At 47.2% G+C, this 20,738-nt stretch overlaps 1 long non-coding RNA gene across 1 annotated transcript in view; it reads right to left on the bottom strand.

The window, feature by feature from the left end:
* LOC116780009 overlaps window positions 1-20,738 on the bottom strand; it is an 893,112-nt gene that overhangs the window by 626,940 nt on the left and 245,434 nt on the right. The gene's annotated exons all lie outside the window — the stretch shown is intronic.

The following is a 20,738-nucleotide window of genomic DNA, read 5'->3' as shown; positions in this document are numbered from 1 at the left end:
ACCTGACCTCAGTGCCTGGCAAGGTTATGGAGCAGATTGTCGAGGACCAAGAATCAGAATGGGAATGATTTCAGAAGTGGAAAAATATGTACAGCGATTGAAAGGACTTTATGATACAGACTTTACAGTTATTATGTATATACACGTATGTTTCCCCAGAATTTGTATCTCCTGGGCATGCCTGGGCTTGTCCACTTCCCTGCTGATTGACTGGAGAAACTGCAGAGAGGAGACAGTCTCCATTCGCCCTTTATCTCCCCGGTTCCTCCTACGCTCCTCCCCCTTTTGCCTGTGTCCCTATCCCGATTTGTTCCTCCGCTTGTCTGTCTCATACTCCACCCCATGTTCTGGCCCTTTCCCCTCCTGAGCTGATAAAAAATCCCATGCATACTTCAATAAAGCATTTCATCTTCACCCTACCTGGTCTCCGAGCCCATCCGTGCTGTGTCATGGTCCCATCCCCCCCTCGGACCATGGCAGCAGATCATCCTAAATGCAATCACACAGCACCTACAGGATGGACAAGGGATCAGACCCAGCCAGCACAGGTTTAGGATGGGCAGGTCCTGTCTGACCAACCCGATCTCCTTTTATGATCAGGTGACCCGTCTGGTGGATGACGGGAAGACTGTGGATGTAGTCTACCTGGATTTCAGCAAAGCCTTTTACACTGTCTCCCACAGCATACTCCTGAAAAAGCTGGTAGCCCATGGCTTGGACAGGGACACTGTGGTGGGTTAGAAACTGGCTGGAGGGCTGGGCCCAGAGAGTGGTGGTGAATGGTGCTGCATCCAGTTGGTGGTCAGTCACTAGTGGTGTCCCCCAGGGATCAGTGTTGGGCCTAGTCCTGTTTAATATCTTTATTGATGATCTGGATGAGGGGATTGAGTGTACCATTAGGAAATTTGCAGATGACACCAAGTTGGGGGGGAGTGTCAATCTACTAGAAGGCAGGAGGGTTCTGCAGAGGGATCTGGACAGACTGGAGAGTTGGGCTGATTCCAGCGGGATGAGGTTCAACAAGGCCTGCACTTTGGTCACAACAACCCCATGCAGTGCTACAGGTTGGGCACAGAGTGTCTGGAAAGTAGCCAGGCAGAACAGGACCTGGAGGTTTGGATTGACAGGAAACTGAACATGAGCCAGCAGTGTGCCCAGGTGACCAAGAAGGCCAATGGCATCCTGGCCTGGATCAGGAACAGTGTGACCAACAGGTCCAGGGAAGTGATTCTTCCCCTGTAGTCAGTGCTGGTGAGGTCACATCTCAAGTACTGTGTCCAGTTCAGGGCCCTTCAGTTCAGGAGGAATGTCGAGGTGCTGGAGCGTGTCCAGAGAAGAGCAACAAGGCTGGTGAAGGGACTTGAACTCAAGTCCTATGAGGAGAGGCTGACGGAGATGGGATTGTTTAGCCTGGAGAAGAGGAGGCTCAGGGGAGACCTTATCAGTATCTACAACTACCTGAAAGGAGGTTGTAACCAGGTGGGGGTTGGTCTCTTCTCCCAGGTAGCTATCAGTAAGACAAGAGGGCATGGTCTTAAGCTCTGCCGGGGGACATTTAGGTTAGATATTAGGAAGAAATTCTTTACAGAGAGGGTAATCAGGCATTGGAATGGGCTGCCCAGGAAAGTGGTGGATTCTCCGTCCCTGGAGGTTTTTAAGATGAGACTGGATGTGGCACTTAGTGCCATGGTCTAGTAACTGTGGTGGTAGTGGATCAAGGGTTGGACTTGATGATCTCAGAGGTCTTTTCCAACCTGGTTGATTCTATGTTTCTATGATTCTATGACAGGGAACTTTTGCAGGAACTTAAGTAAAAAAAGAGGGTTTATCACCTTTGGAGAAAAGGCAGGCAACTCATGAAGTGTTTAAGAATGTCTTTGGGACCACATGGGATCCATCCTAGGGTACTGAGGAAGGTGGCAGAAGAGCTCGCCAAACCACTCTCCATCATCTGTTTTCAATCCTGGCTCACTGGGGAGGTCCTGGATGACTGGAAGCTGGCCAGTGGGACTCCCATCCACAAGAAGGACCAGAAGGAAGACCTGGGAAACTACAGGCTGTTCAACCTGACCTCAGTGCCTGGCAAGGTTATGGAGTATATCATCTTGGATGTGATCACAGAACCTACAGGACAGTCAGCACGGGTTTAGGAGGGGGAGGTCCTGTCTGACCAACCTGATCTCTTTTTATGACCAGGTGACCCACCTGGTGGATGACGGGAAGGCTGTGGATATAGTCTACCTGGACGTCAGGAAAGCCTTTGACACCGTCTCCCATAGCATACTCCTGAAAAAGTTGGAAGCCCACAACTTGGACAGATGCACTCTCTGCTGGGTTAAGAACTGGTTGGATGACCAGGCCCAGAGAGTGGTGCATCCAGTTGGTGGCCGGTCACTAGTGGTGTCTCCCAGGGATCAGTGTTGGGCCTAGTTCTGTTTAACATCTTTATTGATGATTTGGATGAGGGGATTGAATGTACCATTAGCAAATTTGCAGATGACACTGTAGTGGGTTTGTAACCCTCCCTGGGAGGGAAACAGAACTAGGATAGGTCACCTGATGTATATTTTACCAATAAGCTATTCCATACTATGTTACGTCAACTCAGATATAAAGAGACGAGACAGAAACAACTTCTTTCTTCTCTTCTGGGACAGTTGCATGGGATCGATGGCTGTTTTCAGAGGAGGAAAACACCTGTTGTGGGGAAGTAGTCTTTACTGTTAGTTTTCCCTGTGGGTATAGTGGTTATAGTCCTCTTTTACTTCTCTGTGTAAATATAAAACCGCCTTTCTCAGCAGCCTCGGTTTTGCAAGTTTTTTTTTCCTTTCCTCCCTTCCCTCCCCCTTCTCCCTCTGGGGGGGGTTTGGGCAAAGTCTCGGTGGACACCGGGCATTCAACCAAAGTAAACGATAACAAAATTGGTGCCAAAACCCAGGAACACTGCCAAGAAAGGTTGTTTATATAAGCACTGCCTTGCTTATCTTTTTGTTTTTGCTAACTTGGGAACACACTAATATAAAAAATGGCCTTACGCCCAGTCCTTGTATTTACACCTTTGATTTTACTAACAATTCTCATAGGTTGTGTGACCTATCCTCTAAAAGACCACCAGGGGGATAGATACAATTTTCTTTCCCTTCTTAATTTTGATAGAGATGGCTTGGTAATGAAGGCACCAGTGATTCTTACTAATCCTTGTTTAAGCTGCCTGGCAATGGTACTGCTTATAACCAACACTATGAGAACGTTATGGGGATTGGGGAATGTAGTATTGTCTTTGTTGCCTTGTTGTAGGGCAAAACAAACTTCAAAAGAGAATTTACTGGGATGTGCCTTAAAGGGCCCGGTTCCTGGGTAGGAGGGAATGTGGATAAATTTGGGCAGGTTCTTAGGGGGTTTGACACCCCCCGTTGCTTGGGACTTCACACCAGAACAAGTATTCAACCCCACCAAACTGCCTTGCCTATCCCAATCAAAACCAGCAACTTCTCACCCTGTACTGGGGCCTGGCCTGTGCTTATCGAGCTGCAGTTCAATACTCTAAAAAGACTATGACTGAGACAGGACCCAAACTATAACACCTGAAGTCAGTATTGCCCCTGTAGTGAAAAAGAAGACATGGATAAGGAGTTCTACAGGACCTACAGGCCTACCTCGGCGATTGGTAAGGGAGGAAGAAGGAGAAGAGTTAATGGAAGTAATAACAGGAGAAGAGGAGGCAAGGCAAAGAGCCAATTCTTCACTAGAGGAAGGCTGATCAATCGCAGAGGGAATCAGACAGGAAAGCGAAGTTACCTGGTCACATCAGAACTTCGGGACTTGGTGAACGAATTCTTACCTGGCTGCTCTGATGCTGGGACAACGAGGTGTGGCAGTTTGAGCCACATTAGAAATCCAAAATCCAATTTCCAGGCTTCCCCACCCCTTCCCACAATTTATCCCAACACCGGAGAGAAACTTTCAGGCCAGAGGCTTCTATAGGGGGAAGGGGAAGTATATACATTTATTTACACAAATAAATATACTGTACAAACTAAAAGCAGCTATATATATATATATTACATTTTTATCAGTCCTTTAAACCCCTCCCTTTAACTTTAGTCCAGGAAGAGCCTTTCAAGGCTGATATGTAACCAGTCTCTCTCTCGTGGGAGTGTTCTGGGCCTGAACACTCCCCCCTCACCAAGCTCCAGTTGTTCATTGCAGTTTTTCCTCCTCACGAAGTCCAAGAAGATAGCTTTAAGTCCTTTCTCCTCCATCCTGTGTCATTTCTGCTGTGTGATCTCTCCCTCTCGGCCTCATACCTTGGTTTGTAGGCTGCTGCAGTGTAGTTCAGCTTATCAAGCATCCTCCGAGTCAGTTTTCGACTGCCCCCAGTCAACTTCAGTAGGGCAACTCCCAAGCTCTTGGCCCGTCTCCAATTCTTCCCTGGGATTCTCTCCGGCAACCAAACCTCCTCTGACCCGTCTCTTGGCTCAGTTTCAATACTGAGCCTCTCCTCCACTTTACAGTGGAGGGAAAGAAAAAGCCCCCCTCCACAACTTAACTGCAGAAAAGGAGGGGGGAGAGGACTTGACTGCAAAGCCTGCCTCTCTCCTCTTACCTCACGTGCTGTGAATTTCTTCCTTCACAGCACACACTCCAAAATGCTGTCTCCAACTCCGACCCAGGTAGAGTTGGGGGGGGGGTCGCAGGGCTCCACTCTCCCCCCCGGAGGGGGAGAGAGGGAACCCAGTCACCCCCTGGCCTTCTCCACCTACACGCAGCAGACACCAACAGCACAACACTAAGACTGCCCAACAGCTTCCGGTGCTGTGTATATATGATTTTGAGCAGAAATGAACAACATGGACGGTGATTGACTCTCCAGGGAACACTGCCCTGGCACCCAATCACCTCTGAGCCCCCCCCGAACTCAAGGGGAGGACCAATCTCAAACCATCACACAAGGTTAGAAGGTCACACCTGTTAGAAGGTCATGAAGCACAGCAACTAGGATCTATTGACAGAGATCATGAAATTGAAAAAAATTGGAAAGGAGAGAAGCATTTGCAGTCTTTGGGTTTGGTTCCTCTCAAGTGTGAGAGAAAGGTATCTGTTCAAGGAAGATCTAATGAACTCCCCAAGAAAGTGGACTACTGCAGATGGAGTCGTTCAGTACCTGCGGGAACTGGCAAGGCTGGAAATCATTTACGGTATGAGCACATGTGATAATGTCTTCAACCATCCAGAGGATGTCCCTTGCACGCTGCCCATGTGGAGAAAGGTAATTCAAGGTGCCCCTGCATCATATGTTAACTGCCTGGTAACAATATACCATCCAAAGATGGATGAACCAACTGTGGACACGATGTCTGCCTGGATACGGAGTATAGAAGAAGGTACGGAAGCCTCCTTATTCCCATGGACCAGCAAATTAGATTCCAGAGATAGCTCCGATCTCCGCCACCGGTGCACCCACACTGAGAAGAGGCCTCACAAGTGCCCCAAATGTGAGAACCACCACAGAGAGAGCCCAAGAGATCGGTCTTGGACTCCTTCTGTCCCACTCAGATGGAAAGGAAACCCCAAGAGTAGACCACGTGGTGAACTATGGTTCTTTCTGCGTGACCAAGGGGAAGACATGAAGAAGTGGGATGGTGCACCTAACTATAAACTTGAAGCCCGGATATGAGAATTGAGAGGGAAGAAACCTAGTAAAAAGGTCATCCACGTAGTTGATGCAGAGGCCCTGGAAAGAAATCAGTGACCTTTGAGACACAAAAAGACTGAGATAAACTCCTGTGATCCCTCTGATTGGACAATGCAAAGGTCAGACAGTGAATACTCTGACCAGGAACAATAGAGGGGACCTGCCTTCGGTCAGGAGAAGGAAAGGGATGATAGGGTTTACTGGACTGTGTGGATTCGATGGCCTGGCACATCGGATCCGCAGAGATATAGAGCTTTAGTAGATACTGGTGCACAGTGCACTTTGATGCCATCAAGGCATAAAAGCACAGAGCCCATCTGGATTTCTGGAGTGACAGGAGGATGTGAAGAATTATCAGTGCTAGAGGTTGAAGTGAGTTTGATGGGAGACAAATGGGAAAAGCACCCCGTTGCGACTGGTCCAGAGGCCCCTTGCATCCTTGGCATTGATTACCTCAGGAGAGGATACTTCAAAGATCCAAAGGGGTATCGATGGGTTTTTGGTGTAGCCACAGTGGCTACAGATAAATCTGAACAATTATCTACCCTGTCTCGCCTCTAAGAAGATCCTTCCATTGTGGGATTGTTGCACATAAGAGATCAACAAGTGCCAATGGCCACTACAACAGTACATAGAGGACAATACCGAATGAACCGAGATCTGAGAGTTGGAGAACCAAGGGGTGGTCAACAAGATCCACTCACCCTTCAATAGCCCCATCTGGCCTGTACGTAAATCTGATGGAGGATGGACACTGACTGTGGACTATCGTGGTTTGAATGAAGTTACCCCGCCATTGAGTGCCGCTGTGCCAGACATGTTGGAACTCCAGTACGAGCTGTAGTCCAAGGTAGTGAGGTGGTACACCACCACTGATATTTCAAATGCATTCTTCTCCATTCCCTTAGCAGCAAAGTGCAGGCTTTTACATGGAGGGGCGTGCAGTACACCTGGAACCGACTGCCCCAGGGGTGGAAACACAGTCCCACCATCTGCCATGGACTGATTCAGGCCACACTAGAGAAGGGTGAGGCTCCAGAACACATACAATATACTGATGATATTATTGTATGGGGGGACACAGCAGAACAGGTTTTTGAGAAAGGAAAGAAAATCATCCAGATTCTCCTGGGAACCAGGTTTGCCATCAAAGAGAGTAAGGTCAAGGGACCTGCCAAAGAGAGACAATTCCTGGGGGTGAAATGGCAAGATTCCAACAGAAGTCATCAATAAGATCCTAACAATGGATCCACTGACTAACAAGAAGGAAACACAAGCTTTCCTAGGGGTCATAGGTTTTTGGAGGATGCATATTCCTGAGTACAGCCAAATCGTAAGCCCTCTTTACTCAGTGACCTGTAAGAATGATTTCCAATGGGGTCCTGAACAACAGTAAGCCTTTAAACAGATTAAGCAGGAGATTGCACACGCCGTGGCACTTGGACCAGTCAGGACAGAACCAAACATGAAAAATGTACTTTATTCTGCAGTCAGGGATAATGGTCCCTCCTGGAGCCTCTGGCAAAAGGTGCCTGGCGAGACCCAAGGTTGACCACTCAGTTTCTGGAGCCGAAGCTACAGAGGATCTGAAACCAACTGCACCCCCATGGAGAAGGAAATCCTAGTGACTTATGAAGGAATACAAGCAGCTCAGAGGTGATTGGCACAGAAGCACAGCTTCTCCTGGCACACTGACTACCTGTGCTAAGTTGGATGTTCAAGGGAAAAGTGCTCTCTACACATCATGCCACTGATGCTACATGGAGTAAGTGGATTGCTTTGATTACACAATGTACCCGAATCAGAAACTCGAATTGCCCTGGAATCCTAGAGATCATAACGAATTGGTCTGAAGGTGGAAACTTCAGTCTGGCAGGAAGAAGAACAAGTGGATCAGTGTGGGGTGAAGTCGCAGTCCCGCAATTGAAGTTTGAGGAGTTTGGAATATTACAAAATGTTGGGCGATTTTCCATGAGAACAGTAAAGTTAATTAGATAGTTCCCATGGACACAACCTTGAGTTGTAAAGAGTACAAGGTTAAAACTGTTTGGCTGAGTGCAGGTGCTGCATTGTTGGGTGTTTCTGTAAGAATATGTTTATATTGTATGCGTGAGAAAAGTTGAGGGGAGCGAGTTCAATAAAGTTGCCTGCTACGCTGAGCAGGCAGACGTCTCTCTGTCTCATCACCCTACTGTGTGTCATGTGTCTTTCTTCCCCCACGGACCAAGACCTACCGACAGATACCCAAAGACAATGGTGCCCCGTGTGAGGACCAGAAAAAGACTGTCGAGTATTGCCTATGTTGTCTGGGGTATCACGACTGGAGGCAACTAACTGCGGGGCGAGGTGCAGCGAGGTCTTGGTACTCAGGAACTGTTTAGCAGCGGGGCGTGCTGCAGGATCCGGATCCGATTGTTTTCCACACCTGAAGGCAAGTGTTTCTGCCACACTTGGAAGGCACAAGTTGCCTGGAGAGCCCGGGTGCATCTGGCACTTGGTAGGGCACAGGTAAGCTCCTGAGAATTTTTTCTAGTCACCATGGGGCAACCCATGAGTGTAAACGAAAGGCGTGTGTTTATCGCCTGGAAAGCTTTGTTACGGCGTCTTGGTGTTAGACGCGACAAAGTTAAGTTATGTCGCTTGTTACTTTTGTGTCTTCGGAATGGGAGAGAGGTTGCTTTGCCCACTGTGCGTGGTATTTATCCCTGGGAGGACATTAGAGTACTAAAAAAGAGGGACCGGGTGGAATCGAAGGGAGTCGAAGCGGGACCGGAGGTCGCGGAGCGGGGTCAGGGGCAACCGAGCGGCCCCGCCAAGATGAACGAGCTGCTAGCGATTCAGCAGTACTTGTCCAAGATCATCAAGGACAGCTACGGCATGAATGTGCTGCTGATGGACCGGGAGATGATCTTTGGAACGTAGTGACTGATTTTCACCTTAAGGAGCTTTCTACGTCTCCTTCGGACGGTGCCGCGGCTGTGTACCCAGCACCAGGTACCTGCGCAGCTGTGTCGGGTCCACCCGCTCCGGGTGCCTGCAGGGTGGCGCCGGGTCCGACCTCCGTGCCGCCGAGTCCATCTGTGCCCGTGTGGGCAGTGGCAGTCATGGTGCTGCCCCGGCAGCAGCGGCCGCAGCCCTGGGTGCCGGCGGACTGGTAGCAGCTGCGGTCCCAGGAGCCGGCTCCTGGCGGAACGGCCCCGAGCCCCGGCGCAGCGGACGGCGGGGGGGTCTGTTTTCCCCCGCGCTACCGACAGCCATGGTCCCGAGCGGTGTGATGGGGGGCGGTATCCCTCCCCCTTCTTCAGTAATTCTACTCTCGCGGCGGGTGTTTCCCCTGGCAACCCTCCTCTCCCTTGTGGCGTGCCTGCAACAGTGCTGACCCCGGGGGTTGGCGGGTTGACAACGGCGACCGCGGTGTCAGGCGGTGCAGTGGGGGGGCTGTCTGTCTTCCCCCTGTTTTACACACATACCCCCTCCCCGGAACGTGTCCATCTGCAGCTGTTCCTCCCCTCCTATGTATTGTTCTTTCTCAGCAGACCACGTAGCTAACTTGTGACATGAGGAGAGTAGAGGCAATTTGACTCCTCTTCTTGATTTTTCTCCGAATGAACCTAACCTCTATTCCCCCTCCTCCCCCTCCCTCTCTCCCTCGTCCTCCGACAAATGCTGGTGAAAGCTCCCTTAACGAAGCAACACTTTTGCTTCAAGGGGGGCCGAGTGCTCAAGAGAAACAGGTGACACAGGGGGGGCAAAGGGCAGGAAAAGGTGAAGAAGGGAAGACAAAAGGGGGTAGTCCTGCCTCCTGCAGAAGTGGTTCTGTTGCCTTTATGACAGAGTGCCCTTGCTCTACGAAAAAGGTAGAAAATTTCCAAGGTGATATCCTGTTCTTTTCTTGTCGTATTTGTCTTTTGTATGGAGAGTTGTACAAGATTTACAAGTTAATGTTAGCAAATACGCCATAAATTCCCTTTAAGTTATGAGACTGATGAGAACTACACAACCAATAACTACTTAAAATGTGTGTGTGTGAGTGACGAATGACTGAAGTGGCCACCTAATGCATGACTGGAAATAGACTGTGTGAAAGAGAGAAGTTGCGTGAAGGTGTAACTGTGTAGATTTAAAAATACTTTCTGCCGGTGTCAAGATTTTAAAAAGATGCATAACATGATTCTGTTGAACCATAGTGAGTCCTTATTCTAGATGGTATATGAACTCTTCAAATTCCCACCATAAGTAATTCCACTTTTATGAAAACTGGTGAGGTTTTAGTTATTTCAAGACTAGCCCTGTCTGGCTAACCATTTGATTAGGACTGAAGTTAAATAAGAGATTCTTGCAAAAATTTGGTATTCTATTTCAACCTTGTATGAAATTTGTGAAAGTTAAATCTCGGGTGGAGCTTTTCCACTGGTGTTGTTCCTTTTTCATGTGTCATGCTGTCCATAAATTGTAGCCATGTAGGCTGTGCAGGAGGTCACTAGTTTTGGAGTAAGTAAAAACCATAAGCCAGTAAGCATTAGTGCAGGCTGCAGAGTTGGCAGAGCCCAGAGCGAGGTGCACGACCATGCGTTCAGGTGCCCAGGAACCATTCTTGCAATTCGTGGAAAAACTGCAAGACGCTGTAGAGAAACAGGTTTTGACAGTTACAGAAGCTGCTAGTTACACAACTAGTAAGAGATAATGCCAATACAGACTGTCAAAAAGTACTATCCTTAATGCAATGATGCAGGCTTGTGCTGGGGTGGGGTCCTTAGACCATCAAATAACTGCATTTGCATCTGCTATGGCAGTAGTGAGAGTCGTTTGAGTTTTTCTGTGTTCCAGGGTTTAAATCAAGGGTTGTCGATGTTGCTGCCCTGCTTGATCGGGGGGGGGGGCCCTGCAGACTGTCAGGGCCATCCTGCGTCCTTTCTCAGAGGCATCAACAACGTTATAGATAGTGTGTCTCCAGGCCTCCTGATTGGAGACCAGAGTACACCAGTTATGTTGATCAGTGTGGCCAGGGTTGCGATGTCGTTTCAGGGAGTCCTTGTGTTTTCTCTTCGGGGCTCCTCTCACGTGGCAGCTGGTGGCAGTATTCATCGTAAAACAGCTAGTCCTTCATCCTTGGGACATACCCTGCCCAGTGCAGCTGTGTTCTCAGCAAAATGTCCTCAATACTTGTGACTACTGCTTGTTCTACACCAGACGTATTGATCACATAATCTGACTAGTGGATGTTTAACATTGTACGAAGGCAGCGTGGGTTAAGTCCCTTATTAATTGGCCGTTCTAGTAGCACAATTGCAAGGCTTTTTATTCATGTCGGAGTCATTGATGCTGATTATACAGGACAGATCTGTGCTATGGTCTCCACACCTTATCCTCCAGTGACAATTCCTAAAGGGACACAAATAACTCAACTTGTGCCTTTTCTGGGTTGTGTTCCCCAAGCAGAGCCTCGTGAGCATCGGGATGGAGGATTTGGTTCTGCTGATGCACCACAAGTCTTTTGGTCAGTGCCAATCTCTGCGCAATGTCCACAGCTGACCTGTACTCTCTACGATACTTGAAGCTTGCTGTCAGTTGTCCAAGCGGACGAACTTCTGCATTCGGGACCTGACGTAACTATCATTGCACAGACATCCTGGCCGACCTCCTGGCCTGTGATGATGCCAGGGGTTTGGGTTCTGAAACTAGTAGGTACTGCTCAGAATTTTCTTTTAGAACATACAGATCCTGTGTGGCTTCAGCAGTGGTCCCTACCTACAGAAAAACTGTTGGTCCTGCAACAACTTGTTAAAGAGCAGCTTGATGCTGATCACATTGAACCATCTCAGAATCCTTTAATCACCCCTGTCTTTGTGATAAAAAAGAAATCTGTGAAATGAAGACTGTTGCATGATCTCAGATGGGTTGGTGCAGTCATGGTTACCATGTCAACATTGGTTTATTGACCCCTTCTATGCTTCCTGCTGAATAACCCATTGTTATTATTAATTTGACACGTTGTTTTTTCACAATCCAGTTAGACCACAGTGATAGAGAAAAAATCGCATTTTCAGTTCCATCTATTAATCCTGCAGAACCTTAAGAGCATTATACATAGAAAACCCTCTCCCAGGGAATGAAAATATTCCTATAATTTGTCAGTGGTTTATGATTCCAACATTATCTCCTGTAATTTTCTGACTATCTTTTGTTGTCATTATATAGGTAATATTTCTACTGGCTGTGGCCACTGAGGATCAGTTGGATGTGTTGGAAGCTGAAACCAGAAAGAGACTACAATCCTTTGGCCTAGTAGTTGTTCCTGAGAAGGTGCAGTGAGAGGAACCCTGAAAGTATTTAGGGTTCAAAATTACACGGAAAGCAGTCATTCCTCAGCCAGTTCAATTGGATATTAATGTCAAAACTCTTACTGACGTACAAAAGCTATTAGGGTCTTTGAATTGGATTAGGTCCTATTTGGAATTGGCAAACACCTAGTTGACACCTCTATTTGACCTGCTCAAACATTCTGACAATCCTCAGGAACCAAGGGAACTGACTAAAAGAGCAGTTCAAACCATCCAACAAGCAGAGTAGGCTTTACATTCTAAATTTGTTTCACGAATTGATCATTGTCAAATTGTCTAATTTTTCATTCTTGCAGATCACAGTTCTTGGTACACTGGTTTGACCATTGGTCTGATCCACTACACATCATGGAGTGGCTATTTTTACCTTATCGGACTCAAAAAACTGCTCCTGGATTGTTTGAGCTCATAGCTCAAATCATCATTAAGGCTAGAAAAAGGTGCATAGAGTGTATGGCAGAAATCCAACTCACATTGTTGTACCTATACAATCTCGTTACTCTGAGTGGTCCCTGGGAAACAAATATGAATCGCAAGCTGCTTTAGCTGGGTTCCACAGCCAAATTTCTTATCATTTACCTTCACATCCCCTTCTTAAGTTTTTTTCAGGGAAATTCCAATTGGACAAAAACACTACGCAGTGCAGAGCCCCTTGATGGCCTTACAGTCTTTGCAGATGGTTCGAGGAAGACGGGTGAAGCTGCGGTAGCATGGAAAGCAGAATGTGGATGGCAACATCAAATTGTTCATCAGGGGGGTTCTCTTCAAATTGTGGAACGTCGAGCTGTAATTCTTGCTTTTCAGTTATTACCTAATCGGTCTTTAAATGTTATTACTGATTCTGCATATGTTGTTAATTTGTTACAGCGACTTGATCAGGCGGTGTTGTATTGTCCATCTCCAGGTCTTATTTTTCAACCTTTCTTCGAGCTCTGAAGAACTCTTGCAGAGGCTTGTTTCTTATTTTGTGCTACATGTTTGTAGTCATACCTCTTTGCCAGGTTTCTTCACAGAGGGTAATGCCCGAGCATATGCTCTTGTTTTTGCTGTTGCTTTGAGACTTGTTCCTAACATTCACCAGTAAGCTGTCTTGTCTCATTAGTTGTTTTTTTATCAAGGTGCAGAAGCTTTCAGATGTCGATTTGGCTTGACTCATTCTATTGCTTGCTTAATTGTTGCCACCTGTCCAGACTGTCATAATGCCTATACTCTTGTCCAGACTGTCATAATGCCTATACTCTTGTCCAGACTGTTGTAATGCCTATACTCTTGTCCAGATTGTCGTAATGCCTATACTCCTGTCTATTTTGGTACTAACTCTCAAGACCTTAAAGCCTTACAGATGTGGCAATTGGATGACACTCATGTCAATGAATTTGGTAATTTAAAGCATGTCCATGTGCCCATTGACGTTTTCCCATGTAGTGGTTGCTAATGCACATACTAGACAAAAAAGCCATGATGTCATTAAACACTTCCATTGTGCTTTTGCTACATCTGGAGCACCCGCTCAAGTGTGGAAGGACAATAAACTGTCTTATGTCTGTAAATCTGTCCAAATTTTCTTTGCTTTGTGGAGGGTCACTTATGTTACGACTATTTCACATTCTTCTACAGGACAGGTCATTGTGGAGAGAGTGTATGGTGCCCTGAAGCAATTGCTTCAAGAACAGAAAGAGGGAATGAGGGGATAACCCCCTCAGTCTCTAGACTAGACAAAACTCTGTATGTCTCAAACTTTTTGACCTTCTCTGACGATTGTCTTTATTTACCTTCTTTTAGAGTTTCAGGAAAAATATGCTGTACTTGGCAAAAAGCCTCCTCCAAACTGATAATCTTGTGGTCCCTGTGAGAGCTGAGGATGGAGCACAGCATGCAGATGCAGACCTTGTCTCTGGTCAGTGGTCTGATCCACATGACTTGATAACTTGGGGAAAAGGTTTGTCTCTACAGATAATAGCCCTCGCTGAATACCTGTGCGGTATGTACATCCTGCTGTTGGTCCTGGAAGTCGTCAGTGCAGTTCCTGACCTGTCAAAGTTCACTCCATGGTATAGTCGAAACATCTGGATGACACTAATGAAGGAACTGAACCACACGACCTTTTGTGCATCACTGGCATATCCAGAGCAGCCATTTCACACCTGTCTTGTTGGTGTTCCTCTGGGTGACATGGAAGCATCTCTCCTGGTGTAGGATGTCGTCCGACGGCGTGACTTATTGAAACGGGACTGTCATACTGTGCACCGGTGTCTTGACCATGTTGATAACTGGGATGATGTGTTGTCTGTTAGCATTCCACTTCAAGAGTTAGGTATTTTAGGGTCACTGTTTGTAGAAGACTGTGTGTATTTTAATCATCGTGTAGGTTATGACATAGAACAAACACGTGGTGAGTCTATGGTACAGGATGTGTTCCCTGAATCATCTTTCTATAAAAATAGTTCCTTCTGGTGTCGGTAAGAATCGGACTTGGAGTACTCCAGCAGTGAGTGCACCTTGTCGACTCCCTACGGGAGTGTTTCTTCTGTGTGAAGATAGAGTCTGGCCAGGAATCCCTGCACAGCCGATAGGGGGGCCTTGTACATCTAAAAGGTTGGTGGTTGTAGTTGTGTTGCTGATGCTACCTTGTCTAGTGTCGTTCCTGCAAAGGGCCCTGCAGGATATGATACGGGCAGTCTTTATTGCACAACTACAGACAAGGGGGGAATTGTGGGGTGAAGTTGCAGCCCCACAATTGAAGCTTGAGGAGTTTGGAATATCACAAAGTGTTGGGCCGTTTTCCATGAAAGCAGTCAAGCTAATTAGATAGTTCCCATGGACACAACCTTGAGTTGTAAAGAGTACAAGGTTAAAGCTGTTTGGTTGAGTGCAGGTGCTGCATTCCTGGGTGTTTCTGTAAGAATATGTTTATACTGTATGTGTGAGAAAAGTTGAGGGGAGCAAGCTCAATAAAGCTGCCTGCTACGCTGAGCAGGCAGATATCTCTCTGTCTCATCACCCTACTGTGTGTCATGTGTCTTTCTTCCCCCACAGACCAAGACCTACCGACGGATACTCAATGACAGATCAGGTTGAGGAAACTCCACCATATAATCAGTTACCCAAAGGAGAAACACATTATGCCCTCTTCACTGATGGTTCTTGCTGTATTGTAGGGAAGAACCGGAAGTGGAAAGCAGTTGTCTGGAGCCCCACCTGACAAGTGGCGGAAGCTACTGAAGGAGAAGGTGAATCGAGTCAATTTACCGAACTCAAAGCCATTCAATTGGCCTGGACGTTGCCAAACGAGAGAAATGGTCAAGACTTTACCTCTACGCTGACTCGTGGATGATGGCCAATGCTCTGTGGGGGTGATTGGATACAGGGAAGAAGACTAATTGGAAGCATAGAGGAAAACCCATCTGGACTGCTGATTTGTGACAAGACATTGCCGCTCAGGTTGAGAAGCTGATTGTGAGAGTCCACCATGTAGGTACCCATGTACCCAAAAATCGAGCTAATGAGGAACATCACAACAACAGACAAGCAGATCGAGCTGCACAAGTCAAGGTGTCACAGATAGATCTGGATTGGCAACACAAGGGAGAGTTGTTCCTAGCTCGATGGGCCCACGATGCTTCAGACCATCAAGGCAGAGATGCCACCTATAGATGGGCGTGAGACCGAGGGGTGGATCTCTCCATGGAGACTATATCCCAGGTTATCCATGATTGTGAGACATGCGCTGCTGTTAAACAAACAGAAAGAGTGAAGCCCCTATGGTATGGTGGATGTTGGGATAAGTATAGATACGGGGAGGCTTGGCAGGTTGACTATATCACATTGTCACAGACTCGCCAAGGTAAGTGCTATGTGCTCACCATGGTGGAAGCAACCACTGGATGGTTAGAGACTTATCCAGTGCCTCATACCACTGCCCGAAATACCATTCTGGGTCTTGAAAAGCAAGTCCTGTGGCGACACAGTACCCCAGAGTGAATTGAGTCAGATAATAGGACTCATTTCAAAAACAGTTTAGTTGTTACTTGGGCAAGGGAACATGGCATTGAATAGGTATATCACATCCCATATCATGCACCAGCCGCTGGAAAAGTTGAGCAGTGTAATGGACTGCTGAAAACTACTATGAAGGCATTGGGTGGGGGGACTTTCAAGAACTGGAATCAGCATCTAGCAAAGGTTACATGGCTAGTCAACACTAGAGGTTGTCAATCGAACCGACCCTGCCCAGAGTCCCTTCACACTGTGGATAGAGACAAAGTCCCATTAATTCACTTGAGAGGTATGTTAGGTAAAGCAGTTTGGGTTAACCCTCCCTCGAGCAAAGGCAAACCCATTCGTGGGATTGTCTTTGCTCAAGGACCAGGATAATGGTGGATAATAAGAGAAGACGGAGAAATCCAGTGTGTGCCTCACTCTCAAGGAGATTTAACCTTGGGAAAAAACTAATTCATATTCTGAGTTGTATGTTACAGGAAATAAGTCACCAGACGAGAAAGACACGAACTATGTTGATGCTGGTGCTCAACAATGAGACAACCGTAGAAGACAAGACCTGTATAAGCACGGGATATAGGTGAATGTGGGATATGAGTGTGATGTAAAATGGTATGGAATAAGGGGTGGAGATTGTAGTGGGTTTGTAACCCTCCCTGGGAGGGAAACGGAACTAGGATAGGTCACCTGATGTATATTTTACCAATAAGTTATTCCATACTATGTTACGTCAGCTCAGATATAAAGAGACAAGACAGAAACAACTTCTTTCTTCTCTTCTGGGATGGTTGCGTGGGATAGATGGCTGTTTTCAGAGGAGGAAAACACCTGTTGTGGGGAAGTAGTCTTTACTGTTAGTTTTCCCTGTGTGTATAGTGCTTATAGTCCTCTTTTTCTTCTCTGTGTAAATATAAAACCGCCTTTCTCAGTAGCCTCGGTTTTGCAAGTTTTTTTTCCTTTCCCCCCTTCCTTTCCCCTCTGGAGGGGGTTGAGCGAAGTCTTGGTTGACACCAGGTGTTCAGACAAAGTAAACAATAACAGACACCAAGTTGGGAGGGAGTGTCAATCTGCTAGAAGGCAGGAGGGCTCTGCAGAGGGACCTTGACAGGCTGGATAGATGGGCTGAATCCAATGGTATGGGGTTCAACAAGGTCAAGTGCCGGGGTCCTGCACTTTGGTCACAACAACCCCATGCAGTGCTACAGGTTGGACACAGAGTGACCAGGCAGAAAGGGAGCTGGGAGTTTGGATTGACAGGAAGCTGAACATGAGCCAGCAGTGTGCCCAGGTGGCCAAGAAGGCCAATGGCCTCCTGGTCTGTATCAGGAATAGTGTGACCAGCAGGACCAGGGAAGTAATTCTTCCCCCGTACTCGGCACTGATTAGGCCACACCTGGAGTACTGTGTCCATTTCTGGGCTCCTCAGTTCAGGAAGGATATTGAGGTGCTGGAGCATATCCAAAGAAGGGCAATGAGGTTGGTGAAGGGACTGGAGTCCTATGAGGAGTGGCTGAGGGAACTGGGGTTGTTCAGTCTGGAGAATAGGAGGCTCAGGGGAGACCTTATCACTCTCTACAACTACCTGAAAGGAGTTTGTAGCCAGGTGGGTATTGGTCTCCTCCCAGGCAACCAGCAGTAGGACAAGAGGGCACGGTCTTAAGCAGCACCAGGGAAGGTTTGAGTTAGACATTAGGAAGAAGTTCTTTACAGAGAGAGTGATTGGACATTGGAATGGGCTGCCCAGTAAGGTGGTAGAGTCACCGTCCCTGGAGGTGTTTGAGACTGGATGTGGCACTTAGTGCGATGGTCTAGTAGACGAGATGGTGTTGGGTCAAAGGTTGGACACGATCTCAGAGGTCTTTTCCAACCTAGTTGATTCTGTGATTCTATGATCTAAACCGAAAAAGAGCAGCTTGGGAATGGACCCCCATGCATGAAGAAGCACTAAAACTACTAATCCTTTAAGCTAGTGTGCATCAAACTTTGGGACCAATACATCCCACAGACCCACTCCAAATTGAATGGGGATTTGCAATCCATGGCTTGTCCATACATACATGGCAGGGAGGACCTGAGGGTCCCACTCACCCCATTGGGTTTTATTCCTGCAGTTTTAAAGTTACTGAAAAGTGATATTCTGCTTGGGAAAAGACCTGTTTGTGGTCAGTTTAGCACTGCAAGAAGCAGAAAAAACAATTCAACACCAATCAGTTATTCTGCGAGGGCCTTTTAAGGTTTTAAAACCAGTGTTGTCTGAAACCCCTTCCCCTGCAGGGATAACTCAGAGAGAAACAGTCTGAAAGTGGTACGCACAAATTGAGCATTATGGAAAGGTATGGAAATATCAAGCAGTTGCTCTACATGTTGATTCAGGGGACAGGACGGTAACAGAGGGAGAAGGGAGTTCCCAAGTAGGAGAATTGATAGCAGTATGGAGTGTATTTACCAAAGAATCAGATATTGAGGAAGATGTATATTTACACAGACTCCTATGCAGTATTCAAAGCATATACAGAGCAGCTCCTCTTCTGGGAACAAAACCAATGGGAAGTAGAGTGCTGGTGTGGCAATGAGAAAAAAATGGAAAGACATCCTGAATATCGTCAAACAAAAAATCCTCCTTAGTGGGGTGGGTTGCTGCACACCAAACAGGGAACAATCCCACCTACCCGTTGAATAACCAAGTAGATTCACTGACACAATTAGCTACGTGTCTCAGTTTACTGAGACTGAAGTGTTTTGCTAAGGAGGACAACTGTGATCCCCATCCATAAGATGATCCATGAGTTGGAGAGCCAAGGGGTGATCAGCAAGACCCACTCACCCTTCAAGAGCCCCATCTGGACTGTGCGTAAGTCTGATGGAGAATGGAGATTGACTGTGGACTACTGCAGCCTGAATGAAGTTACCCCACCACTGAGTGCCACCATGCCAGACATGTTGGAGTTCCAGTACGAGCTGGAGTCCAAGGCAGCGAGGTGGTACGCCACTGTTGACATTGCAAATGTGTTCTTCTCCATCCCCCTAGCAGCAGAGTGTAGACCGCAGTTTACTTTCACCTGACATCCCTGAGTACAACCAAATTGTAAACCCTCTCTATCTGGTAACCCACAAGAAGAAGGATTTCCATTGGGGCCCCGAACAGCAGCAAGCATTTGAAGAGTTTAAGCAGGAGATTGCCCTCACTGTAGCCCTTGGGTCAGTCAGGACAGGACCAAATGTGAAGAATGTACTCTCTTCTGCAGCCAGGGATAATGGTCCTTCATGGAGTCTCTGGCAAAAGGTGCCTGGCAAGACCCGAGCCCGTCCACTTGGATTCTGGAGCCAAAGCTACAGAGGATCTGAAGCCAGCTACACCCCCATGGAGAAGGAAATCCTAGTAGCTTATGAAGGAATACAAGCTGCCTCAGAGGTGACTGACACAGAAGAACAACTCCTCCTGGCACCTCGATTACTGGTGCTGAGTTGGGTGTTCAAGGGAAAGGTGCCCTCTATGCATCATGCCACTGATGCTACATGGAGTAAGTGGATTGCTCTGATCATGCAACGCGCCCGTATTGGAAATCAAAATAGCCCTGGGATCCTAGAAATCTTTACTAAATGGTCAGAAGGTGAGAGTTTTGGTCTTGCACATGAAGAAGGAGAGCAGATGGTACGGGTTGAGGAAGCCCTACCATACAATCAACTATCAGAAGAAGAAACACGTTATGTCCTCTTTACTGATGGTTCCTGTTGCATTGTAGGGATGAAACGTAAATGGAAAGCAGAGGCATGGAGTCCCACATGACAAGTTGCAGAAGCTACTGAAGGAGAGCTCAAAGCCGTCCAGTTGGCATTGGACATTGCTGAACGGGAGAAGTGGCCAAAGTTTTACCTCTACACTGAATCGTGGATGGTGACCAATGCTCTGTGGGGGTGGTTGGATACATGGAAGAAGGCCAATTGGAAACGTAGGGGAAAACCCATCTGGGCTGCTGATATGTGGCAAGACATTGTTACCCAGGTGGAGAAGCTGATTGTGAGAGTCTGTCACGTAGATGCCCATGTGTCCAAAAATCGAACCAATGAGGAACATCGCAACAATGAACAGGCAGACTGAACTGCACAAGTCAAGGTGTCACAGGTGGATCTGGACTGGCAGCACAAAGGAGAGTTGTTCCTAGCGCAATGGGTCTACCATCAGGGTAGAGATGCCACCTATAGATGGGCATGAGACTGAGGGGTGGACTTAACCATGGACACTATTTCTCAGGTTATCCATGATTGTGAGACCTGTGCTGCCATTAAACAGGCTAAGAGACTGAAACCCCTGTGGTATGGTGGACACTGGAGTAAGTATAGGTACGGGGAGACCTGGTAGGTTGATTATATCACACTGCCACAAAACCGCTGAATCCGAAAAGTCGGTCTAAGAAACTGCTCAGAGGCTTTGATCTTTTGAGCAGCAAAGGTATTTATTTGCAGCGCTGGGAGCAAGCCAGCTCGCACTGGACAAACTTGCTCTCCGGTTCTTCAGAAAATCAGCACTTTTATACAATTTTTAGATGTGATTAAATGCATATTCAAACGATTACAACATCTATCAATACATATTAAAAATAGGCGGAGAATAGGCGGAGCTTGGGGCGGTGTTTCTCTTGGCACCCCATTTCGAGGGGTACTTCCTATCTTCCTCCATGGGGCTGGGGGCTTTAACTCCTCTT

Source organism: Chiroxiphia lanceolata, chromosome W (genome assembly GCF_009829145.1).
Source record: "Chiroxiphia lanceolata isolate bChiLan1 chromosome W, bChiLan1.pri, whole genome shotgun sequence".
NCBI classification, from domain to species: domain Eukaryota; kingdom Metazoa; phylum Chordata; class Aves; order Passeriformes; family Pipridae; genus Chiroxiphia; species Chiroxiphia lanceolata.
The sequence above is the reverse complement of the archived record's forward strand: the minus strand, read 5'-3'. Positions and strand labels throughout refer to the sequence as shown.